Genomic DNA, 27,647 nt, shown 5'->3' on the forward strand with positions numbered 1-27,647 from the left:
CTTTCTTACAAAGCCCAATGTTGAGAAAAATCCCAATCTTGATATGTATTAAACAAAAGCTTTTAAGGAAATGCATCAAAATGCTGATCATTTTTACATGGTGGTTTTTATAGTCATTTAGTTATTTTTATTGTTTAATGGAAATATTTGGAAGAGTTAACTAGAATAAAGTAGAGATTTTCTCAGAGTAAGCATAGCAGTTAAAATTAGTTGCACTTCATACTTTAAATATACTTACAAATATGTTCAACAGAGTGTATATCTGAAATTGCTATAGTTTTTAGTAAAAAACGAGATAAATGAGGATGCTTTTGTTAAAATGGTTGTGATATATATGTTTATAGCATATGACTGCAGAAAAGCATCTGGAACAAATACCCCAAGATGTGAATAGGGGTTATCTCTAGGTGATCAGAGTAAGCTGAATTATCTTTTTGCTTATTCTCTTAAAAAATTGTTTTGCAATAAACATGCATTACTAGTTTATAAAGTGTTGTTTTTTTTTGTTTTTTTTTTAAGCAAGCATGGAAGTCAGCATTTCTTCCAGCTTTTAGCAGATGAAAAGCTGGTGCTGCCCTGGGCATAGGCAGCCCTGCTCTGCAGTGACAGACAGTGAAGGTGGAGATACATGGAGAGAATGTAGTTGGGTGCCTACGGACGGACCAGCTAGAGTAGACCCCAGGACTGCTGACTCCACTTGTTTTCAAGAGGAAAACTCCATGTGAGCTCATTGGAATAGTGTTGGGATTTCAGTGACTACCAGGTTTACATAATGAGGGTAAACGTCTGGGTGATAGACAGGGAAAGAGGAGATCTAGTATCAGTATCGCTTGGCCATCATCGTCCACCCACCCTGGAGAGCAAGGAAATAGAGAAGTGCAAAGAAATGGTAACAGTTTTTTTCACTTAACTGATAGTCTTTCAAAGTTGTGCCTCTCTTTTTTAGTTTCCCCAGAAAGCATCTAGATTGTCATGGCCTCTGTAGGGTGCCTCATTATCTCTGGGGCTGCCAAGCATCTTCCCTTTGAGCTCCACTCTCTTGTCTTGGAGAAACTGTGGTATCATGATAAACTTCATGAGTCCGGGGACACAGCTTCCTGCCTCAGGTTCCTCAAGTCGGGAGAGCACACTTGCTGCTTGACTTATTTCAGAACTGTCACCCACTCCCACTCCTTGTATATGTCCCTGCCCTGGCCCCATGGTCACTTCCTTGGTGCTAAGCCTTGTCTTCATTCATTCCCTGCCATTTTTTATTGTTTCCATTTGTTCTTTCAACAAAGGTGGGATGAACACCTACTTTGGGCTGGACACTGGGGAGTCCTTGTAAATAAAAGTCCCTATCCTCATGGAATTTACCTTCTAGAGTAGAAAACAAAATGAGGGAAAAAGAAACATTCGATATAATGTTGAGCAGTGATAAGTACTATTAAATAACAAATAGATCAATGTGTTTTCTTTTGCTTATAAGGTACTCTGTACCTTGCAAATACATTTTTTTCTAAACCATCTTATTTATTTATTTATTTATTGTTTCACAGATGATATTTTATTTACTATAATGTTTAAGTTATAATTAATGGGAATAGTAACTATAAAAATAAAAATAGATCTTAAATTTTATAGAATTTGGAAACTTGCTTTTAAAGGCTATTTATTTATTTATTTATTATTTTTTTTTATTGCTTAAAGTATTACAAAGGGTATTACATATGTCTCCTTTTTTTTCCCCCGCCCTTGACAATCCCCTGGCCTCCCCTACCCCCCTTAAGAACTATTTGATTATAGCAAAGTTTCTATTGTATATGTTTTAAACCATACCATTCGGCACATGAAAGTGCAGTGGTCGTCCTGGTATTGCATAATAAGAAGGGTACCTTCCCTCAGAAGCAAAGTATGGAGCAGGATGATAAAAGCAAGTCACATTGTCTGTATTGGGTAGAATATTCTGTTCTCCTAGTACTTTCAAAGCCATTAGGGTGATCATATTGATTGTCTGCATTCGTTTGTTAGCCACGAGGCAAACGGTGCTTTCATTTATAACTCTACGCAAGGTCATAAGGTAATCATACTTGCTCTTTTCTTCACCTATGAAATGGCTGTGGAGGTACGATTCAATCTTCTTTTGCTGTTCTACTATATCAGGAAAATCAATGGAAAATCTAGAACACATGCAATGTTCCAGGGATGTGATTTCCGTTTCACAAGCTGGCTTGAAGTCGTGAACCAGCAAGTTGCTGTACTTCAGAAGGCCACCGCCTCTAATCTCTTCAGGTTTTCTGGTAGATATAAGCTTGCATTGCAAATGCGATGCAACGCTCCATACATGCTTTCAACTTCCACAGCAGGATAAGATTCTTGGGTGAGCTTAGCATTTTTGTCACTGTAGAAGTCTAACATGGAATCCAAAAGAATTTGGAAGGAATCTACACTGAACTCAAACTGTCGTCTGAGCGAATTCACAAACTTTAGCTCTACATTCTTCCCAGTTTCATTTGAAAGAGAGATGAGACTCCAACGATCGTGCTTATTGCAAACTTGGACCATCTTCTGCACGTAAGCCTCTTTCATGGTCTTTAGGGTGATCTGTTCCTTCTTTACACCTTGTGGTAAAAAGTCAAGTAGAAAACCTAGAACTGCATCCTTAACAACCTGGAATTCTTGATTGTTTGATAGTTCAACAAGCAAAATGACGTCCAGGTCCTTATAGCTGATTCCATTGTGGCTTGCAAGTATGTAACTTGCAGTGGAACCATTCAGTCAGGTATCTTTAACAATAATTCCTTGCTCTATCAGTTGATCTTTCACAACACGAATAATACACTTTGGTTTTACCTCCAGTGTGGGGAAATTCCCCCTTCCATGAATTGGAATTACTTCATCTAGCACTTGATCCAGTATTATAACTTGACCCCAAGTGAGATTGCTGACTCCAATTTCAGACATTGTGTCGTGTTAGTAAGTCACCTGAAACTGGAGTTCAGAGCAGTCGGGGGCTTGTGACTCCCTCCCGATTCAAAAAGACAGCCGTGTCCTCAGTTGCCAGCCCTTGCCGCATGCGCCTCCGTTCCTCTGCACTTCTGCACCTCCTCTGAGTCTCAGTGTGCTTTTCTCTTTCCTTCTAGTTGTAGAATTTCCACTCAGTCAGCCTTCCTGTGGTTCTGGATGATGTCTGTTTTGTCTTTTAGTTGTATTTTTGAATTTGTTGTGGGAGGCAGCAATTTTCGGTGTTTATCTATGCCACCATCTTGGTTTTTCTCCATCTTTTTTTTTTAATTTAATTTTTGTCATCATTTATCCCCTCTATGTTCTTACACACGTGTGCGTGCACATACACACACACTCACACACACCTCCCCCCATCACCACACTGTTGTCCACAAGTGTTCTCTCTCTCTCTCTCTCTCTCTCTCTCTCTCTCTCTCTCTCTCTCTCTGTAAATTACCTTTTTAAAAGTAATTTGCAAAAGAAAAAAAAAACACACCCTGTCGAATTAGAAAAACACCGACACACAACTTAAGTAAAAATTCAAAATTCATGGTCACATTTAAAATATCTAGGGAACTGTCACCTCTTTACAGATGTATTTTGTGTTTCAGAGTCTGTGACTGGTTAGCTCTGTTGTTAACCCTGGTGCTGTTTTAGGCTTACATGATAAATTTGATCTCCAATTAGGATAGGTCATTTGAGTCTGTGACACAGACTATATAATCCTGACAATGTCCAGTCACTTCATAATAGAAACCACATGTTGAGGAGGAGTTTCCACAAAAGGTGAAAGAGAACGTGGAAGGAGCAGGGCAGGCGGCACTGTCACTCAGAGCGGACCCTACACGGTATCTTTGGGCAGGTATAGTTGCCGTCTCACCTGGTACTTCAGTCACACCTCCCGCTCTAATCTTTGTCATACTACACCTAAGGGTTGAACCCATAAAATTTTAGTTTGCCATTTCCTTCTGTAAAATAAATATTTGTTCTTGTCCTTGCTGCTCTCACCCTTTCTCCTTTCCCTCTGAAACCAGAAAGAATGAGAAAGAACCCTCCCTCCTCTAACATTCATTCTTATTATTTTAGAACAGAAGAGATCTTTGGGGATGATCTAACCTCGCGCCCTCATTTTGTGACTGAAGCGCAGGACTAGAGAGGGTAAATGGCGTGCGTGTGTCATATGAGTAGCTAAGCAGGGACTGTTAGGGTTTGGCGGGTGATGTGGGCTGTAAAAGAATTCACAACTAAAAGAAGAGATGCAGAGAGTAAGTTCATTTTTACTTTCTAAGAGAGAGAAAGGCTGGTGCATTGTTAATCAATACAGAGGCAAAAAACAAAAGGTGGTTTCCCCTTTTAAAGGGTAATGGCTGTTGCTAAGTGAGAAAAGAGGAGGATTTAGGGCTGAAACAGAGTGGACATCAGGGGGGTATGTGTGGTTTGTTTGCTTTTCAAGAGACAGTCCAGGCAGATATCCTAGTGAGGTATTTTATCAGTATTTTTCCTAAGCCCGTAAAACATGCTTAGAGCAAAAGTTATGAAGAGTTCAAAAGAGGCTGAAGAGGAGGAGTGGGGTAGAGAATTTCTACTAAGTAGAGTAGCGGTTCTCAACCTGTGGGTTGTTCGACCCCTTTGGGGGTCGAACGACCCTTTCACAGGGGTTGCCTAAGACCATCGGAAAACACATTTATAATTACATATTGTCTTTGTGATTAATCACTATGCTTTAATTATGTTCAACTTGTAACAGTGAAATTGGGGGTCACCGCAACATGAGGAACTGTATTAAAGGGTCGCAGCATTAGGAAGGTTGAGAACCACTGAACTAGAGACTCTTTGGTGTGAATTATCCCCGAGTAGTTAAAACAGCAGGGAGGAGGAAGATGCAAGAATGTAGCCCTGAGAGTAGTTTATCTTGTCTTGCAGCTTGAATAGAGAGGCTGTTTGAATCAGAGAAGCTAATAATCTTGGAGTTTAATTACTGGGTGCTTCTTATAAATTATGGAAAGCCACAGCAAGGAAAAAGAAAGCCCCTTTTTTTCTGTCCTTACAGAAACCATTTTAGGTTTCTGAATTTCTAGTTAGTCTTTGTATTATTGGGCTTCTCAAAAGCTAAGGGCTTACAAACATCATTCTCAAAACATGTGCCTAGGTGGTCAGGGACCCTGCTGTCTATTCACAGGGTGCCAACTGCAGGGTATTTAAAAAGTTCAAAGGAAACAGACATCTATCGAATACTATGGAAATGGTGGTTCACAGTTTTAATATTAGATTGTATTTCTTTCAATGACACCTTAGTTTTGCAGAGCTGAAGTTTTAGCAGGTTACAGTGATAACAAGCAAGTACCTGGTGAAAACCAATGTGGAGCAAGAAATGAGCATGATGATGTTTAATATGATCCTATGGCAGCAATTTTCAACCCTTTTCATCTCATGGCACACATAAACTAACTACAATTCTGTGGCACAAGAAAAAATACGTATTTTTGCCAATTTGACAAAATAAATTTTTTTGGTATAATTTTGATTCATTCACACCCAACAGCTATTGTTTGTTGGCTGTTGTCATTTTGTTATTTGACAATCTAAGGGAAAAGAGGTCAGTGCCCCTGACTAAATAGTCAGGCATTGCATGTTTTAAAAATTCTTGCAGCACATTGGTTGAAAATTGCTGTCCTATGGTGTGAGAGGCTGTGCAGGGCCCAATAGGCACCCACATCTTATTAATAAGAGGTATCAGTGATTAAAGAATGGAATAAAAAAATTAAATTTTCTTGCACTTATTTTATGGTATTTTAAAATGATGCTAAGTTGCTAGGACAAAAATAGTTACTAAATTTTTTATATGAAATACTTAATAAATGGAGCACTTAGGTATTTTCTTGACTTAGGAAGCCATGAAAAAGTTACTGAGATGCTGAGGCCTCCATAATTTCAAATAAGTCTGAGAACCTCTGACTTAGTGTATCTTCTTTGTAAGCTTTTTACCAGAGAAAAGAGAGGCCGAGTAAGGGCGCATGAAACTGGGCATATTCAATAGTGAGGGGAGGGAGAACAACAGTCCCAAGGACATTTGATCACTGCTTAGCTGGCACAATGGCTGCTCCAGCAGATTCTAGGCAATGCCGCTGCCTGCCCAATATTTGAAGAAGATAAATTATAGGGCTTCCCTGCTTTCTCAATACCTTTTTATCTCGAGAACCTTTATGGGGACTGTTGGCTCTTTGTCATGTGCCCTACAGCTTATATGTGGGGGCCCAATTGTGAGGTCCTGGGCAGTGTGGCTTGAAGTACTATTGTGGAGTCAATGTCGGAGCACTCAGAGGGTTACTTGGAGCTGAAGAGGACACTTACTTGCCTTTCTTAGACCTGCCATTGTTTTCCTTTCTTTTTTTTTTTTCTTTTTTTTAAAATATATTTTATTGATTTTTTACAGAGAGGAAGGGAGAGAGATAGAGAGTTAGAAACATCGATGAGAGAGAAACATCGATCAGCTGCCTCCTGCACATCTCCCACTGGGGATGTGCCCGCAACCCAGGTACATGCCCTTGAACGGAATCGAACCTGGGACCTTTCAGTCTGCAGGCCGACACTCTATCCACTGAGCCAAACCGGTTTTGGCTGTTTTCCTTTCTGAGTAATTCCCATAGAATCAATTTTCTAGAAACTGCAAGCCAACTTCTTTTTAGTATTTTTATTGTGTCTTGCTAGTTAGCAGATTCGCCCAAGAACACAGTGAAGTGAACATTGAAAAATATGTGTAGGAGGAATACATAATAATTTTAGGAAATTATTATTTATGACATTAAAAATTTTGGAAAACAGGAAAGAAAAATGTCACCAATATTTCTTTTTCACAATTGTTCTTAAAATTTTGAGGTAGGTAAGTCTAGGCTTTTGTTCCTAAGAATCTTTTCCTTATTATGTAGTTGTTCATAGTAAGTTATTTAGTTGTGTGTGTGTGTGTGTGTGTGTGTGTTTCCCCCCCAATTTCTAGGAGGTGGTATAGCATAATGACTTAGACCTAAGTTTTGGCCTCAGTTGAGAGGTTCTAGTCTCAGTGATGAGTTGCAGGGCAGAGCTTAATTTCTGAATCTCAATTTTCACAGCTAAAAAATGAGGATACTAATACCTACATCATAGTTCCTGTGAAATTTCAATAAAATATTTGTCAAGTTCTTATTATAGTGCCTAGCACATAGTAGGGACTCAGTAAATTGTACATTGTTAGTAATATGCCATCAATATTTCCCTTTTGTCATATAGTCTTTATGACCACATTTTTAATAGCTGCATGATACTCCATCAAGTTGTATGCATTCTTATTTGCTTAACTATTTATCTGTTATTAGATTCTTAGGTTGCCTCTGAATTTGTACTTGGAAAAAAACTTCTGCAGCAAACTGTTACTCAGTCAGCAGATTCGATAAGCGCTCGCTATGTGCCAGGATCTTTGCTTGGTTTTGGGAACACAGAACTCAGAATGGCACAGTCCTGGCCTTGAGAGACTCACAGTCTGGGGAAGGAGATGTGTACAGGTCACTCCTGTCCTGTGGTAAATGACATCACTGTCCAAATTACTGCGAAAGGGCAGATTGGAGGACAAAATGTCTCACTCTGCCTGGAGAGCTTGGGGAAGGCAGGTGAGGGTCATAGGAGATGGGTTAGTGAGATAATGGGGTAAGGAGCAAGTTATGAAGGGCTTTTTAAGCCATCATACAGAACAGAACTTTTATTCCTAGTGCAGCGGGGCAGTTGGTTTTGGAAAGAGAAATGGCATTATCTGCTTAGGTTTTACAGTCTGTAGGGGGCGAGTTGGAAACAGAGTTCAATTAAGAAGTTATTAAAGAATCCAGATGAGAGATGGTGTGGCCTAACCAAGCTGAGAGTGATGGAGGTGGTAAGAAGTGTCCAGATTGGAATAACCCACAACCTGAGCTGGATGTGAGGTGTCAGAAAGAGAGGAGTCAAGGATGGGTTCCTAGGCGTTTAGCCTGAGTGATTGGAAGGGTGGAGTTGCCATTCCTAAAATAGGAAAGGATGCAGGAGGAGCAGGTTTGGGGAGAAAACCAGGAGCTGAGTTTTGAAATATGGTATGTTTGAGATAGTGATTAAACAGCTAGGTGGAGATGTTCAATAGGTAGTTAGATGTAGGAGTCTGGTTTGTCCCCAAATTATAAGTTTGGGATGTATCTGTATATTTGTGGCATTTATAACATGTTTTTAAAATTTGGTTAGTTTTTTTAGCTATTATTCCATTTATAGAATTTTCGTTGGGATCTTCATCTTTAAAAAATCCAAATAGCCCTCACCGGTTTGGCTCAGTGGATAGAGTGTCAGCCTGCGGACTGAAGGGTCCCAGGTTCGATTCGGTCAAGGGCATGTACCTTGGTTGTGGGCATATCCCCAGTAGGGGGTGTGCAGGAGGCAGCCCATCGCTGTTTCTCTCTCATCGATGTTTCTAACACTCTATCCCTCTCCCTTCCTCTCTGTAAAAAATCAATAAAATATATTTTTTTAAAAACCCAAATAAACTTCAATCACTTTGTAAAATTGTATGTTGGAAATTTTATTAGAAGACTACACACACACACACACACACACACACACACACACAGGGTGAGGCAAAAGTAGGTTTACTATTGTTTGTATGGGAAATAATGCAATAATAAATAAATATATAATATAAGAATAAACTGTTTTGAGTATTCACAACTGGAATCCTACTTTTGCCCACCATATATGTATATAATATATATAATATATTTACTAGAAAACTAGAAGTCTTTTGGGAAGACTTGGCATCATTAAAATGGATCTTTGTATCTAGTATCACATTATGTCTCTCCATTTGGTTTTCCCTTTATTTTCCCAATAATCATTCATTCTTTTTCTCCACGTACATCACACACATTTGTTGGTAATATTTTTCCCAAGTGTCATTACTTTTTGTTGGCATTGTCAGTAAACTTCTTTTCATTGGTATTTTGATAGTTTTGCTCTTATGAAGGAATTACTATACATTGACATATTTGACTACTTATTAAACTTCTAGTACTATAATTAATATCCTACTTGATTTCTTTGATTTTTTTCCCCCCTAGGAATAGACTCATATCACCTGTGAATAATAATTTTGTCTTTTTCCTTTCAATATTTGAGTTTCATTTCTGGGCATGCCAAAAAAAGAAATCCTAAATTTAAGATAAGGGGTAACTGCAAAGTAAGGAGGCAATTAATACCTAAAAGTCTAATCACAGCTTACCATTTTTGTTTTGTTCTTGCTTTAGGCTTGTTCCAATTATTCCTCCCCTTGCCCTTTTAAAACTTTATTTTTAATAGATTTAAAAATAATGATTTTGAGAGAGAGGAAGGGAAAGGAGAGAGAGAAACATCGATGTCAGAGGAAATATTGATTGGCTGCCTCCTGCAGGCCTCTCCTACCAAGGACTGAGCCAGCCACACAGGCAAGTGCCCTGACCTGGAATCGAACTGGCAACCCTTCAGTGCATGGACCACACCCAACCAGCTGAGCCACATGGGCCAGGCTTGATAGATTTTTTGAGTGCCGAGAGCTTATCTGATTTAGGTTTGTGCAATATCCCTAATGATTGACTTTGGTATATTTGGTTTCCAGCCGTTTTGCTCTTCAAAGGACATGTTCTGATTGGTTGATCATTATGGTTACTCTTCTCCTGCTGAATCAGCATTTAAGTTTCATGGATACAGAAAAAAATTAAAACCCAGTAGAACGAACATAATAACCAGAGATTTTGAGTAGGGCTCTGATCAAAATTTAAAACTGAATAGCCTGCTACCACCCCATCAACACAGTAAACATGAATTTATACTACAGGTATTTAAAAATAATTATTACATGATTCATAAAACAATTGCTTTTGGAAACTTGTGTTTTCAAACTAATATACTATAGTTTTGCAATTTGGAAAATTATTTTTGTTTGAAAAATCTTTTCTAAATACAAAACCGGTTTCCCTTTTGCTGTGGATTGCAAATCCGAAAATGATGTGCTGATGCACCTTAGATTTCTGGAATGCTTTACCATAAATTCTCAAGTTAACTTTCAAGTTCTGTTTTCTGTGTGTCCAGTTAAGCTTCTTGTGACCTTTCTCCTCGAAGGAGCAGACAACACTCTCTGAAGTGCTAGGACTTTGTAGCACCAATGATAGATTCACTGGAAAGCTCTTAATTGGCCGGCATTGCCTTGTTTAAATAGCCAGACACCTGCTGGGCAAGCCGTGCGCATGTGAGTGGGGCTATATGTTCCGTCCTTTAGGATTTGCAAGGCTGGAGCACAAAGACAGCGATTGTTACCCAATAAGCAGTAGTCACACACTTCTACCAATCGCCTTAGGAGGGCTGGTTACCATGGAATCCACCATCTGTTCACTCCCCCCCCAGAATGTGATTATCCTTGCTGGGCTGGGAACTGGGGGAAGCAGGGGAGTGCGTGCCCTGTGAAATTATCTGCCATGGATTGGGTTAATGGGAGGCTAGATTTGGCTCGCTGGAAAAACAAATGAAGGGTGTTCTGCTTCCACCATTGGTGACTTCTAACCAAGAGGAATAAATTCGGCTTTTGTAAGGTAAGTAACCATGGTACTGGGTATTCAGTTTGTACCACATTTGGTGTCGGGCATTATGTCCATGCGGTCCAAGCAAAGGGAGCTATAAGCTCTTCTGGGAGAAATTGCCAGCATTACACACTTCTATTGTATTGATTTTATGCAGCTCCTGTACAATGACATGTTAATGTTGGAAAAATGAAAGAATTATTCTTTCATCTTTTACAATTCTTTTTTTGTGCCTGTGAAATTGTTTTATGTCCTCTGAAAGTGGCAAAAAGACTGTCATTTTTCTTAGTTTCTCAGAATGAATGATACCGATATTCTCTTTGAAATACTCCCATGGCCACGTGTTCAGTGTCTATTTTTCAAATAAGAAAATGTCTCAGGTCAGGGACATTTGTAGGTTATGGTTTAATTAATGATTATTCTGGCCCATCAGACTGACCTACCATCATTAGGTCATGTTTTGAAATGTGATGCTTATGCACTTTCATTGTGCAATGCTTTTGCACAAGTTTCAAGGGCCGGAGCATGTGGAAACAATGTGACAGTGCTTTTAAGGGCGGGCAGGCTTGCAGGCACACTAATACAGGAAGGGGCAAAGCTAAGAAGATCTGCTTCTATTTCAAGGGCTTCCTTTGTTTTTTTTTTTCTGTTTCAACAGCCCCTGGAAATGTGTGATGCATATTGTGAGCAGTAGAAGGAGATTTGGGTGCTCACAGATGGATGACTGACATTTTTCTGGGTGGCTAAGAGATTGGTAGCTCAAACAAGGGACTTCTATGTCCTTTGCAAGGCAGCATTGTGTCCCCTTATACTGTGTCCCTAATACTGTGCCCTAACATATAAAAGTGGAAAACAAAAAGAGTGCTGTCTGTACTCTGGGCACTTCTTTTGTGTAAGTTTTCCTATCCTTTAAACCACAGCGCCAGGGCGCTGTGAGCCCGGCTGGGTCTGCCATTTTTATTTGCTATAGGAAGGGTTGCAAGGACAGGCTTTGCTTATGCAGCTGTAGTCATCCTAATAGTGCTGTTCAGCTGTCATCTTGGACACTCGCATCACTGGCTGCTCAGAGGGCTAGACAAGGTCATTGCTAACAGACCCTACTGGTTTAATTTTCTTTTTTTTAATGATAAGTATAAAATCAGATAACCTTGTATTGGTCAAGGACTCATGTTCTTACTTCAAGAACAGCTTTTCAGGATTATCAGTTGTGGGTTCTTGGTATGAATTGTGGCTGACTTTAAAATTCTTAACTTTTGTGTTTATTGACCTCTATACATTATTATTGTTACTACTATTTTAAGTTTTTTAAATATGCAAAATTTGATTAGGTAGCTGCTAGCTCTAAAAAGAGCGTATTTTTTCAATAATAATACATGCATGTCTGGCTGGAATTTTTCTTAGCATCTGTAAAAACTTTTAAGCTAATCTGGTATTGTTGAGATGAAATTTTCAGCCGCAAATGTCAGTCATTCATAAGCAATATAAGTTTCGGAAGGAAATAAGATAATGTGAAAGCAAACCTGGAAAAGCCTGCGATTGAATGGGTGTGAAGTGTGAGAGCATTCGTGTGCCTGGGTTGTAGTTACTTAAGCAGTTGAGTTGGGCTGCGTAAATCTGTCACTTTTCAAGTTCTCTAGTGTCTGTGAGTTTTCTTACTATTTTTGTTGTTACTGAATTGAAGTTTAATTGTGTATTTTTAAGGGGGTGTTTGTCATTTGATCCCGATTGTTTATGGATATGGGCAGGCACTTTTAAGCATATTTCTTATGTTCCTTGACTGAGTTTTCGGAGTAATTAAATAAATAAAGCCATAAGGCGTTCAAGATACAGTAGAGAAAAAACTTTGTTCCATAGCCAAGGACGGGAACTTAGGGTTATACTTCCTGAAGTTATGAAGAGGAGTGGGCAGTAGGGACAGTCCCTGGAGGGCCTGTGATCCCAGCCAGTGTTGCCGAGGGTGAGGGCTGCACGGCTGTGCGACCTGTAGTTCACTGGGAGGGATGTGGCTTTTGGACCTGGTGGTGGTTTTTTTTTTTTTATTGCCCATGGTGAGATTTTGCTTCTATTCACACTCATTGTCAGTGGTAAGACCCACCACCCTGTGTCCACAGCCTTGTGGTAACGCGTTTAAAATATACTGAGTTCTCAGGGCTGCTCTGAAGGGTGACTTTCTGGTTCTCGCTGTCCTTGCCTGTGAGGGTGGGGAAAGGTGCTCGATTTCCGTGAGTTCCGAGACTTCTTCCAGCCTTTCAGACTCTGTGATGGCTCGATGCTTTTCAGTCCTCCAGTCCCACTTGAAGATGTCACTAAATGACAAGTTTCCAGTAGTGTTTATAAACATGTAAAGCGACCCCTATTCAAAGTTATTTATTTTACAAGTGTTATATAGATGACAAATCAGAAACTCTGAATAAAGTGCTTGGAGTGACTCAAATTTATAACAGTCTGAGCAGCTAGCAAATCAATCTACCACCAGGTCAGCGCAAATAGTCAGGTTTTTCTGCTTCTTCCTTGACACATGATGCTGGAATGCTGCCTGGCTTGACTTAGAATTGGACAAGTAGACTACAGAGTTAATGAACAGCTGTTAGAGCTTACATTTTTCTCCTATGTTTTATTGCCACCTTCTAGCTAACCTCTAAATTGAGTCTATTTGCTTTTGGGGTACAGATTTATAATCCATTTTTTTGAAGTTAAACATCTATGGTCATCGTGGTCCATTTGGCCCATGAGCTGTCTGTGCTCTCAGGATCATCTCATTTTTAACTAATTTTACAGACAAGAATCTGAGGCCCATAATGATTAAGCAACTTGTCCAGGGTCACAAAACTTGCATTGCAGAAACAGATAATGTTGGGTATTGCATGTTGAATGCAAAGATACGAGGTAAGGTCACCTGACTTCCTGCATTGTTACCCTTATGGGAGCAGAGCAGTCAATGTCACCTTGAAGTCTCACAGATGGACTTTTCAGGGATTTGAAGGGAAGAGGAATCTGCGTATGCTGCTATGTTCACATGTCTCTGGTGTTGAAGCTGTTTTCATTCTACATGACATTTAAAAAGAGATATATTGCCCTGGCCGGCTTGGCTCAGTGGACAGAGCGTCAGCCTGTGGACCCAAGGGTCCCAGGTTCCATGCCGGTCAGGGGGCACATGCCTGGGTTGCAGGCTCGGTCCAATGTGCAGGAGGCAGCCGATCAATGGTTCCCTCTCATTATTGATGTTTCTATCTCTTCCTCTCCCTTCCTCTCTGAAATAAAAATATGTTTTAAAAAAAGAGAGATACTGAAAACTGCCCTCTCCCACAATTCTGTATTGCCATGGGTTCAAGAAATATTTAGAATGAATTAATTCTGTGCATTCGTATAATTTTGTATGGCTGCGTTAAATATAGAACTACAGGGTCCTGCCAGGTAGCTTAGTTGGTTAGTGTTGTCCCAATGCATCAAGGTTACAGGTTCGCTCTCTGGTGAGGGCACATACAAGAAACAACCAATGAATGCATAATTAAGTGGAACAACAAATTGATGTTTCTCTTTCAAATCAGTAAATTATATACAGGATGTGAAGCCTGTATATAAAGTGTGCATGTGAACAGTGTAAACTCACCCCAAAAAAGCTATGGCTCACAGGGGGTTGCTGCATTTTACAGGATTTCTCTCTGTATGAATGCGCCATATATTTGATTTTCAGCAGCAGTTTTCTTCTGAGATGCTTCCTCTTCTGTTTTTATAACTGCTCCTATGCTTTCTGAAAATCAAAAAGGCAAACTTCCTATAAACTGGCAGTAAATCGGCCTATGTAGGCAGCTGCAGCTCCTTGGAACAGTTTGGCATAATGCACTTATTCCTTTCCCACTCGGTTGCCACCACTTGAAGCCCAGGATTGGCTTGATGGAGTTGAAGGAGGGTATCTGGCAATACCTTATTCTGAGAAAAGTTCCATATTTTGAGAATAACCCCCACTCTATGGGGCTAATTATTTGGTAACAAATGTGTTGAGTTACTGACTCTCCTATAACAGTTGTTTCCTTCCCTTCTTCCTTCTTGTCTGTTTAAACCCTTTTTACTCCCCCCCACCCCCCACCAATTTTCTTGTGCTGAATTCAGATTAATGAAATCCTGTGACAAGATATATTCCCAGAAGGCAAACAGATGGACTCTATTGGATTTTTTTGATTTCTGTTATACATCGCTAGAGGTGTAGTCTCCTATAATTTAAAGATCTGTCAGGATCATCTCATTTTTAGAGAGAAGAATCTGAGGCCCATAAGATTAAGCAACTTACCCAGGGTCACCAAACCTGCATTGCAGAAACAGCTAATGTTGAGCAGTGTGTGTTAAATGCAAAGACGGGGGCAAGATCAACTGTCTTCCTACGTTTCTGTCCTTATGAGGAGTGGACCCCTAAGGTGTCACCTTAAAGTCACACAGATGTGATTTTCAGTCTGCCCAGAGGGAGAGCAGCTTTGAAAGATGATCCTCTCAATAACCAAGGTCATAAGAAACAGATCTCTTTCTCATTATAGATGCCTATGCTTTAAACAAAACCTCTAACTGCCAAACCAACTAGATGTTTGTGCTTTTTAGTTTCAAGTTCTCTCCCTTACATCCATATCTATAGAAGTAAAATGATGATCACAATGCTGCTTGGTGATTGTGGAGCCCAGAGCAGGTGGGGTGGAGCACAAAGGAAGGACAGCCTGAAGGACAAATATAGTTCCACTCTAGGGCACGATCGTCACCTGCATTGTACATTCCTATCGTGGGTTAATGCGCCCTCTTCTGTGGACAGTGATTGATGGATGGACAACCTGTGCTTGCTTACCCCACCTCCCTTTCCTCTGCTCCCCTCACCCCACCCACCTGCTTTAATTTGGGAGCACCTTGGGCCACCCTACCACCTATGGAGACCTTCTTTCTTTGGCTGTGTTACTATTACCAGTGTTGACCTTGCATTCATTCATCAAATATTTATTTAACATTTTATTCTTTGCCAGTGTCAGAGGATAGGACACAGAACACAATGGACACAGTCTTTAGTGAAACTTACAAAATAAAGAAGGGAGACATAATACACAAATAAGTGAACAATGTAATTTCAAATAGTGATAAGTATATGAAGACAAACACAATGTGTGTTACAGAGGGGTTTCTGGGTAGCAAACTTTAGAGTGGGTCTTCAGAAAATGCTTATCTGGGGCGGGGGGGACTTAGATACGCTGAGACACAAATAATTCGAATCCAGGAGTAGGGGGTGTGTGGTTATCTCCACTTTATTCAAGTGGAAATTGAGGAAAGCTTGTCTTCTGGTTCATTCTGTGTTCAGTTAGTGCTGCAACACCACAGCACGTGTTGTCTCTTCTTTCAGCACTTGATCCTGAATATATGTTCTTTTTCAAAATCAGAGTTAAATGGGCTGGCACAGTGGTGAAGATCACAAGCAGACCTAGAGTTAGCCCCTCCCTCACGGCCTGGCCACCTGGAGGAGTGTAGGCAAGTTACTTAACTTCTCTAAACCGGTTTCCCCCATTGTTAGAACTTACAGGGTTATTATCGGTATTTAAGGAGCTAATATTCAGAAACCCACTTAGTGCTAGAGATGATGGGGATAGTTGTGATGTTCTGTAAGAGGCATCAATAATAATCCCGTGGATGTTAAAGTATTTGCTACCGTTGGCAGTGGAAGTCCAGAGAACTATTCACCTTCTCTGTACCGGATAATTTTTTCTTTGATCTCTCCCATTCACTCTCTCATCCCTTACGTTCATTCATTCAACAAACTTTTTTTAAAAAAAGCACTTTATTGAGGTATGACTGATATACAAAAAGCTGTACATATTTAAAGGATACAACTTGATGAATTTGGGAGATAAATATACATTTGCAAAGCCATTATCACAATCTATGCCATAAACATACGTTACCGCCAAAAGAACTTTTTTTATGTCCCTCTGCCCTTGCTAGATTCTAGATAAAGAACATGATTAGACTTGGTCAGCACTCACAGTGCTCAGGTAACAATCTGTTGAGCAATCAATTGCATTCCTGTCATTGGTGTCACAGTGGAGGAGGGGTGCAGGGGACAGAAGCAGGAGAGATGGCCTCTCCTCCTAGGCGGCAAAAGCAAGTTGGCTTGATGGGCCTGGGAAGTGCTGGTATCTGAATGCAGAATTTGAGGTAAGATAGGACGGGATTTGAGAGTGGAGATCTTGATTTGCATCGATGTTTTTACTGTATCCTGTAAAGAATGAGGAATCTTTCACTAGTTTTAAACATTCAAAGAATAGATCTTCAGTTTTGGGGTCTAAAAAGACAACTGGTAGTTTAAGTAATGCAAACATTGGAGGGATTATCCAAGGCAGGCTGAATTCCTCTTTTCAACTTCATCGTTTTCCTCTTCCTCTTCATCCGTAGCAGGAAAGAATGTTTCTTCTATCACCACCACCACAATACAGCTAAGTCATATTTTATTCTTGATATTTAGATTCTAAAGACACACATAAAGTAAAATCTGCATAGAGTCCCAAAGTTCTTGAGCAATCCCTTAGAAAGCCATAGCTGTGGGAATCAACTCTCTCATTAAGTCCAACCCAGTGGGTGTCTTCCCAGGGTTGGAAGGAATTGCTGCTGCTTTGCTTGGGCGTGAGATGAAATAATCTCTGTGTTTTCATTTAGGGGTCATGCTGTATGAAATATAAGGGAACAGCAGGTTCATGACCCCTCCTCATTTCTACTGCAGGGCACTGAGCATTGGGGTCAAGCTGCCTGAACAACTTAAACGTTCACACCTGTTTTTGTGAGCTTTCTTGTACATCTGTTTTCTATATCTGCGAAGTGTCTATGGTTCAATTTGAGTACGTTTTAATGCACTTATAGTACAACTACTGTAATTGCTATGTAAACTTGCAGTGTTTTCTACGTGTCAGACAATGCAAAGTACATTTATTATCTCATTTCGTTTCTAACAAACACCTGAAATAAGTGGAATTTATCCTAACTGAACAAATAAAACTCTGGTTATGAGATACATAATATTTTCAAGCTCACTAATAATTGAATGATGAACTGGAATAAAAACCCTGATCCATTCTGGCTTCAATTCTATATTCTTAGCTTTTATGTTCAGTTTTCTTTAATTAGAAAGCTATTGCATTAACCTACGCTATATTTACACATATGTGTGTATATATGTATATATACACACACACATATGTATATATATGTTTCACACATATATGAAACGTAAATATTGCAATAGCAGAAGGGGTATAGAAATGAAAAAATTCAAAGAGATGAAGAGGGAGAATTGTGTTACTGCCTTTAAGAAGCCCTTAGGTACTTAGCAATTGTCAAAGAACATGAATGTGATATTTCAAAAAAGAAGAAACACAAATGACTAATACATGAGAAAAAAGTGTTCTATAACTGGCAATCAATTTACAAAATAAATATTCTCTTATTACATTGGCAAAAATTTCTTGAATGCTTACATTTTGGATTTGGCATCCTTATATATTTTGGATGCCAATGTAAATTGATATAACTCTTTGGAAAACAATTTGATAATATGTGTGATCTTAGAGAACATTTTGTTGGAAGGAACAGAAGAATCCCCCTATAACTTAGATAAGAGAGAGATGAGTAAAACAATAAAAAGGTATCTCCTAGATCAGTGGTTCTCAACCTGTGGGTCATGACCCCTTTGGGGGTCGAACGACCCTTTCACAGGGGTCGCCTAAGACCATCGGAAAACACATATATAATTACATATTGTTTTTGTGATTAATCACTATGCTTTAATTATGTTCAATTTGTAACAATGAAAATACATCCTGCATATCAGATATTTACATTACGATTCATAACAGTAGCAAAATTACAGTTATGAAGTAGCAACGAAAATAATTTTATGGTTGGGGGATCACCACAACATGAGGAACTGTATTAAAGGGTCGCAGCATTAGGAAGGTTGAGAACCACTGTCCTAGAGCCTTGAGGACAGGAAGACCATCTGGCCTCACAGGAGCCTGACCCAGGATTGTTCCACTCCCGCTCCCTCAGACTGGCCTCATCTGCCCCTCTGCCGGGAGCCGGTCCATCCTTGCTGTTTCAAGGGACCTGGCATATATGGCATACGGTTCTTAATATGTTTGCTCACCTTCTTGGCGCTGTGTTTTAACCAAGGTCACCTCTCCGAGAAAGGTTGAATCCCCAGGTAGGGATTTTCCCCTGAAGTTAGGGAGGGAATAAAACCCCTCAACTAAGTGCCAGGCGGGTAATTAATCATTTTAACTACGAACAATCATGCTTAAGCTACATAATCTTTACTCCCTGGAATGGAGATAAGAAACGCCCTAACCTTTGTAATAGAAATCGACAGGATTAGAATCAACTGGTATAAATACAGATGAAACAAGACAACAACACACAGAATTTAGAACACAGGGCTTGGAAGACAGGACCAAGAGAGACAGAGCCTAGGCACAGAACCTACACAGAACGTTCTCTAGAGACAGAAGGACTTAGCTGGAGAGAACATGGCAAAAGATCCTGAACTGAACCTGACTACAGAAATTGGCAAGAGAACCTGACTAGAACCTGGTGACTGAACCTGGCTGGAGAACCTGGACAGAACCTGGCTGGAGAACCTAGCGAGGGAACATGGCCACAGAACCTGGCTGGAGATCCGAAGCAGAACCTCTCTGGAGATCGAGACCAGAACTTGGCTCGAGATCCTGGCTAGGCTGCTGATCAACTGAACGCTGTCTCCGTGTCCTTCCTTCTTCGCCGACTCCGTCTACGCCTTTGGGAACCCCTGGACCTGCTGGGGTTGGACCCCGGCACCTCTCTGTTTGGAGGGCAGGACCCATGGCTGCCCCAAATCTCGATTACTCAGCAACCAAGGGCCTTTCATTTTACTGGGCTGTGTGTCTGTGTGCGTGTGTTATCTTTTTACCACAGTAAAGTAATACTAAAGGTATATTCTTTCTGTTCATTAGAAAAAGGCATAGCTCCTTAAAGAGTAAACTGATCTCAATGTTTAACCTTAGTTCAGCATTTCTATAAAGCTGATCTCAATGTTTAACCTTAGTTCAGCATTTCTATAAATCTAATTTCCCTTCTTTTAAAAAATTAGGATAGGTCTAAAATTATTGCTGTAAAAGTGATCATCAATACAGCTCTTCCTTGATTTATCTTTCTGCTTTTTGATCCTTGTGTACATTGAATCTCTGTCTGTGATAAACAACTTCTATACTAATTCTGATGAGTGTACCCTAAACTCGATGTCATGGGCACTTTGGGGCTCTGAGTAGAGTGTTCATGACTTTAAGCTCACTTGGCTTCGGCCTTCAGGTGTCTGTTGGTTCTACAACATTTGGGACCTCTCGGCCCTACTGAAGTCTGTCACTGTCTTGTAGAAAATTGTTGGAGTGGTGGTTTCTCTTCTCAGAAGAGCCAGCTCTGTACCAGGTAGAGTAAGCTCATTCGATAGTTTGGCTGCCTAAAGTGCACAATTAGTTTTGAAAAAGGCTGTTCCAAGGCCCAGCTCTTTCTCTTCCAGGGAGCATATACATTTTAACATTTGTGAAAATTGAGTTGTTTTGACCAGATGGAAGTGAAAGGGGAACGAAGTGAAAGACAGATGGTTTGAAGCAAATAAGGCTACCTACTTTTCTCGCATCCTTGACCATCCAGAACTGTTTTTTCTTGATTACCATAAGTATAACATATTTCCACAGAAGCTATTTTATCATTTGGAGTATTGGCAGAAAGGGGGAAGGGAGGGTGTGCATAAAATTTGAGGTGGAGAGCAGACCTAATGGAATCTTGTTTTTATAAAGTTGGATAAGTTTATCTCCTGGTCCATGCAACCTGGCTATTCATGTAATAAACATGTAGTGTTTTCTTCGTGTCCAGCCCTGTGCTGAGCAGTAAAGATACAGTCTGGCTCTCAGGAAGCTCACTTTAGTAACATGTGTGATTCAGATTCGTAAGACTGTACAAAGGTCAGGGCAGAGTGTTGTGATTGCATAGAGAGAAGGAAGGATGCATGCCCAGGCCAGAGGCAGCTCTGCTGCACGGTCTTAACCCCTAGAGTGCGGGGGGGGGGGGGGGGGGGCCCGCAATCGGGTTCCTCCTGTCTTTCGCCAAAAGTGCCAGGAGCGCTATTGCGCTCCTCCTGCAGAGTCCAGTTCTAAGTCTGCTTTTATTAGTGATAATGATATTGCTAAATATGTCAGTTCTTGCTGTGAAGATGACGATTTTGTGGAAGATATTGAATATGTAACTTCATTTACTTGTGATTCATAATTTGTTTCCTAAATTGCTATAAAATCAGCAAAAATGCCTTGGCAATTTTAGCATAGTTCCTAAGATATTGGTTGGCACTCAAAGGGTTAAGGGTGAGGAGGTGTCTGCCAGGTTGAAAAGTTAAGGACATTTCCTATCAAGGGGACAACATACACAAAGGCTTGAAACTATAAAAACAACAACACCTGTTTGTAATACAAAAGGTTGGTGTATTTGGGACTGGGTGTCGGAGTGGACCACTGGCACCAAACTATATTAGATTGTCTAAACCAGTGGTTCTCAACCTTCCTAATGCTGCGACCCTTTAATACAGTTCCTCATGTTGTGGTGACCTCCAACCATAAAATTATTTTCGTTGTTTCTTCATAACTGTAATGTTGCTACTGTTATGAATCGTAATGTAAATATCTGATATGCAGGATGTATTTCCATTGTTCGCGACCCACAGGTTGAGGACCGCTGGACTCTAAACCATGCCGTGGTGGGATTATATTTTACGGGCAGGGGAGAATGCTTATACACCTTTACCCTGGCAAGCAGCATAGTACCTTTGGGAAGATGACTGACAGCATTGTAGAGGAAGGATTAGGGTGGCAGGGGTAGGAGCCCTGGCGTTTGATAGGGAGCAGATGATCCAGGAGAGAGATGATGAGTTACTGAATTAAGACAACGAATGGCTCAAAGATGTAGAAGAGATAAGGAACTGAAAAGTCTGTAGGAGAATTGTCAGGAATTGGTGATAAAAGGCGGAGGTGTGGGAAGCATCAAGGACCGCGCTGGAGTTTTCAGTTTGGGTAGCTGGCTAGGCGATGCATCCTTAGCTGTGGGCAAAGCAGGCTGCTTTTGATTTGGGAAAACTATTAAATATTTTATCACATGTCTAACTAGTTTAGCTTTGTGCATGAAATTTATATTTTTTACAATTTCAAAAAGAAATGCCAAATAAATCCATATAGATTCTTAGTGTGATAACGTGTAGGAGATTCCATTTTCCAAAAAAAAAAATGGGGGAAATATGACAGCAGAAAGAATCAGAGATTTAGAAACAACTCCTATTTTTTCTTTGTATATCATACTTCAAATTCTAGTACTTTCTAGCATTTATAATAAATTGTTGCCTATAAACAGGTGGCTGAGCCCTTGCTGTGGAGTGAACTTCAGAAGTAAAATGGTTCTTCTGAGTTTACAGTACAACTTGGAAGAACAAATATTTATATTTGTAGAAAGTGTCTAAAATCTATTCAAGCAGGAAATTAGTTTGTTGGTTATATATATTTCAGTAATAAAAGGCTGGAGCATTGTGAATGTCGAAGCAAGAAATGCCTGTATGACACTGGAGTTTTTTTTTAATGGCAGAAAAAAAATTTCAGTGTTAATTGGGTTCCTTCAAGACTCCTCAACCACTTGTCTTCCAGTATCGCTTTTTTTTCACAGCCCCTTTACTCTTCTCTAAGCCCCTGGAGCACTGTGATTATATCGGTCATCAACGTATTTTGCATTTGGCTGCTACTTTATCTCTCTCTCCAACTAGATTGAGTTCCTGAGGCTAGGGACTATTTGCTTATCTGAGATCCCCAGCTTTTGGCTCAGCACTGTCCCCATCCTTATGTTTTTTGTTGTTGTTGTTAAGCCTCACCCAAGGACATATTTTTTTCTTCATTTTTAGGTAGAGTAGAAGGGAGGGGGAGAGACAGAAAGAGAGAGAAACATCAATGGGAGAGAGATACATCGATTGGTTGCCTCCCACACATGCCCTGACTGGGCTGGGGATCAGGCCTGCAAAGGGAGATATGTGCCCTTGACCAGAATCGAACCTGGCAGCCTTCAATCCAAGGACCAACCCTCTCTATCTTTCGAGCCAAACTGACTAGGGTCTCATGCTTACTTTTAAATTGTTGAACTGAACTAGGACTAAAGAAAAAATGTAGCATAAAAGAACTTATCCACACCACAGTAACTACCTCATCTAGCTGCCCTGGCTCCTCGTTGGGAAAGAGCCCTACTCCACCAAAAATAAACAAACACTTCCTCCTCCAATTTCTGAGGATTCTGGGTCTGTTCTTGTCCAGCTCTTCCTGGACAAGAGCTGTTGGAGGCCATGGATTTTGTTGATCACCTTTATGCTTCCAGGCCCTTGCACAAAGCCCAGTAAATAGGCGGTGCTAGATAAAACATCAAATGGAAGGCAAAAGGAGAATCATGAGTCTTACCCAGCTATCTCTGCAGTCAGAACTACAGAGATAAGGACAACAATCTGTGGGATGGGCAGGAGGAAGAAGGATGGGACTAACTTTATCACACTACTCAGAATAGCACAGAATTTAAAACTTCAGAATTGCCTACTTCTAGGATTTTTCCTTTAATACTTTTGGACCATGGTTGATCATGGGTAACTGAAACCATGGAAATCAAAACCACGGGTAAAGGGAGACTACTGTACACTTTTAGAAGGGCAGTCAAATGAATTTTCAATAATAGAGGTAACCTATTGAATAACTCAACCTTAACCTGTAACCAGTAATGTGATTTTCATAAATAACAGGCTCTTAATTCAAAATTAGTATATGACGTAATAACTAAATTGTCAAAATCAATACTTAAATTCTTGTTGAGGGGTGAAAAGGAGCTAATATCTCATGATGGAAGAGTATATGACTTTGGGTGGTTGGCACACAGTGCAATATTACAGATCTTGTGTCATAGAAATCTACACTTGAAACCTGTATGACTATTAACCAATGTCACCCCCACAAATTTAATTAAAAAACACTGAAACTCTTCTCGGAAATCAGGGTAAAAAAAGCAATAGTAAGGGGGAAAAAACTCCTTTAAAAAGTTCTAGGATGTGAAACTAATTTCCCTTTTTAAAGTTGTGGTAAGTATCATCCGCATTTTCTTTTCTTTTTTTTTTTTTTTAAATATATTTTATTGATTTTTCACAGAGAGGAAGGGAGAGAGATAGAGAGTTAGAAACATCGATGAGAGAGAAACATCGATCAGCTGCCTCCTGCACATCTCCCACTGGGGATGTGCCTGCAACCCAGGTACATGCCCTTGACCGGAATCGAACCTGGGACCTTTCAGTCCGCAGGCCGACGCTCTATCCACTGAGCCAAACCGGTTTCAGCTCATCAGCATTTTCTATTTGCACTGAGTATGCCTGGTCTCTTAGACACTATGCAGGTCCATAGTAATGATAGTGACGCTGACAAGGGATATCTGTTCTAAACATGGATGTTTCCATTGAGGCATACCATAGACTACGGAATGTATAAACTATAAAGTGATCTTTTAGAGCAAATTGTTACATTTAACATAGAATAAAGTTCATTTTACTAGAATAGAAATCTCTCATTTCAAACTCCAGAGTGGGTATTAGATGATTTATATATAAAGTAGAGGCCCAGTGCATGGATTCATGCCCCGGTGGGGTCCCTCGGACTGGCCTGTGGGGATCAGTGGACTTCCACACCGCAGCAGCCCAGCCTTACCCGCCAGCTCGTTGGGCTCCAGCCCACTGTCCACCTCAATCCCGCACAGCACAAAGTAGTGCACAAAGCTCAGGCAGACAGGGAGGAGCCTGAGCCCGGGCTGGGCGCCCTGCCGCTCCCGCTCATCCCGGCTCCGCTGCGCCTGCCGCCACCACTCTGCCGCCATTGCTCCAGTGCGCAGGGGGAGTGTCCGTGGGAGAGGCTTGCGCTGCCGCAGTTGCACTCGCCAGCTGTCAGCCCAGCATCTGGCACCTGTTTGTCAGCTGAGCAGTGCTCCTGCTGTGGAGCACACTGACCACCAGGGGGCAGCTCCTGCGTTGAACTTCTTCCCCCTGGTGGCCAGTGCACATCATAGCTACCAGCCGGTCATCCGGTCATCCAGTCATCCAGTCGTCTGGTCGCTTAGGTTTTTATATGTATAGATCAGTGATGGCGAACCTTTTGAGCTCAGCGTGTTAGCATTTTGAAAAACCCTAACTTAACTCTGGTGCCGTGTCACATATAGAAATTTTTTGATATTTGCAACCATAGTAAAACAAAGACTTATATTTTTGATATTTATTTTATATATTTAAATGCCATTTAACAAAGAAAAATCAACCAAAAAAATGAGTTCACGTGTCACCTCTGACACATGTGTCATAGGTTCGCCATCACTGGTATAGATGATAAGAGAAAAATGACTCTGACTAATGTATGTAACAAAGCTTTAATTCATTATTCAAATGAAGAAAGGAATGGTAAACCTAGTACTTTGGTTTGAGATGATAATTTTATCTAATCAACATATATCGATGACATATTTAGGGAATATTACTATATAATACTGTAATGGATCTGAAAATGACCATAATTTAAATTGGGCAATTCCAGGTCTCGTATGATTTTAGTGAGCACCCAAAAAAGTGCGCAAATGCTTAGTAAAGCTGCTTTATTAACTCATTTAAATTAGCAGGTATTTCGTGGCTTCTGTGTTCTTCAAATTGACCTTGTCTTGGGGAAGAGAGTATAATTATAAAAATAATTTTGTTACACTGTTAAATTGCTTTGAGTTTTTCCCTGTTCCAATGACATTGCGTTCATATAAATATATATATATTTGCTTCCTCAGTGACTGTTTTAATTTACCTGCCACCGGGGGTGCTTGAGATGACAATTTCTTCAGGATTAGATCTTATCATTTCAAAGCATTTATTCTAATCCAAGGCTTAAAAGTGATATTTTAACTATCTCTTAAAAAAACACGTTTTTATTGATTTCAGAGAGAAAAGGAAAGGAAGAGATAGAAACATCAATGATGAGAGAGAATCACTGATTGGCTGTGTCCTGCATGCCCCACAATGGGGATCAAGCCTGCAACCTGGGCATGTGCCTTGACCGGAAATCAAACCCTGACCTCCTGGTTCATAGGTCAATGCTCAACCACTGAGCCACACCGGCCAGATTTAACTATCTTTTAGTATGGGGATGACATTCTTTTTCAAACATATCTTTACCAGTATTATTCACAGTTACTTTTAGATGAAATGTAATGGCATCCTCAATTCTATGATATTTTTTAAATTTTTCATTATTATAATTGATAACCTAGAATCAAACCATTGGCTTAGGTAGTCTTCCTATCATCTAGAATGATCTGGAGATACGATTAAAGTTTTAGAAGAATTCAATTTAAAATAATTATGGAGGGTTTTTTTGTGTATTTTTTCCAAATTATTTTAGTGTTTTTGTTTTGTAGCATTTATGGTTTATGCATTTATCACCATTTTAACACAGGTACAGTAGCATTTATGGCAGCTTTTTGACATACATTTCTGGAATAACTTGAAGGTCAAAGGATTATTAGATGAAATGTGCAAGATCCCTGTGAAAAACTATCTGGGACCATAAATACAAATGATCTTTGAGAAGTTGCCTTCTCCTGAGCAATGGCCCGGGAAGGGTTATATACCTCAGAAGATGAACCAAAGACACAATCCCTTGTAGTGTGGGAAGCTGATCCTAGAACTTGGAACATTTTTCCCTAAGGAGTTTTGGTAGGGTTTGTTTTTTTTAGGTTTTTTTTTAAACACCTTACCATTTCTAATACGTATGGACTTATTCTGCCACCTTTATTCAGTGTCTGTGTCAGGTGTAGTTAGCGTAGCAGGTGCATGGGAGGAATTCCAGAGGAAGGGTGGGAGACGGCCATGGCAGCTTGTGTCCTTTCTGCCCATGGCATTTTAGGTTTAGCTGAGGAAACACTGAGATTTTATTATTTTAGATAATGGAATTCTGAGAATGCTTGGAAATAAGAGACCATAAACATCTTTTGTACACCCCCCCCCCCCCATCCACCCCAGAGATTTGTAGGTTATATAATGGCTCAGTCCTTAAATGAGTTGTCAGAACAAAGGATTGCATCTTTTACTTTTACACACAGAAACACAGATGTTCCCAATGCACTAACCTCTCATGTGAGACAAGTGTCTGTCAGTACATATTTACCAGGTTCTTACCTAGCAGATATATTTGAAAAAGTAAACACAACCTGTCCTTTCGAGGTAAAGGTGAGATTTGAATGAGTGAAGTAAATGCAGTCAGCAGAGGAATGTGTGTGCTGGGAAGAGCATTTTTGAAATGATTGTTTGGAAATGTTTCCAATATTGTGTAATTTTATCACCAAAATTATTATGTATCTTTTATTGTTTTCATTTATTTTTAAGACCCTCACTTCTGTGCACACAAACACAAATACACATCTTTTTAGCCTTGTTTTAAAATCTTTGAAATAGTTGTAGTAGGCTGTAGACCAAATTTTTTTCAATAAATGTTTATTATTATTATTATTATTATTATTATTATTATTTTCTTAATTTATCTTTATTGTTGAAAGTATTACAGATGTCCCCTAGACCAAATTTTTCACAACAACAACAAAAAACTTCCAAGACATCAAGGCAGATGGAAATTTACTAGAGGGATTTCAAGGAAAACTTATGCATGATTGGTAGATGGGATTTTGAAATGTATGTCATTATTTAGCGAATGCACCCAGGATGCTTTCTCAGGTAGGGCAATCATTAAAACCAAGTATGGCAGTAAACTCACTTAGATCTGCTCTTTCAAATAGCTGAATCATGAAATATTTACCAACATTTTAAAAAACAAAATAAACGGAATCCCATTATTTCTCAAAAATATAGTATTTTCTCTTTACTTCATCCTATTTTAAGTTCTATTTTTGTGTTTTGCAATAGTCATTGTAGGGCAGTAATTGTTATGT

At 39.9% G+C, this 27,647-nt stretch overlaps 1 protein-coding gene and 2 pseudogenes across 6 annotated transcripts in view; 2 read left to right on the forward strand and 1 right to left on the reverse strand.

Annotated features, from left to right (window-relative positions):
* Positions 1-27,647, forward strand: part of FGD4 (FYVE, RhoGEF and PH domain containing 4) — a 231,223-nt gene that overhangs the window by 84,612 nt on the left and 118,964 nt on the right. The gene's annotated exons all lie outside the window — the stretch shown is intronic.
* Positions 1-27,647, forward strand: part of LOC132227437 (small ribosomal subunit protein eS24-like) — a 90,355-nt pseudogene that overhangs the window by 17,584 nt on the left and 45,124 nt on the right.
* On the reverse strand, positions 1,808-2,943 carry LOC132225666 (terminal nucleotidyltransferase 5D-like; annotated as a pseudogene).

This window comes from Myotis daubentonii, chromosome 2 (assembly GCF_963259705.1).
Source record: "Myotis daubentonii chromosome 2, mMyoDau2.1, whole genome shotgun sequence".
Taxonomy (NCBI): Eukaryota; Metazoa; Chordata; class Mammalia; order Chiroptera; family Vespertilionidae; genus Myotis; species Myotis daubentonii.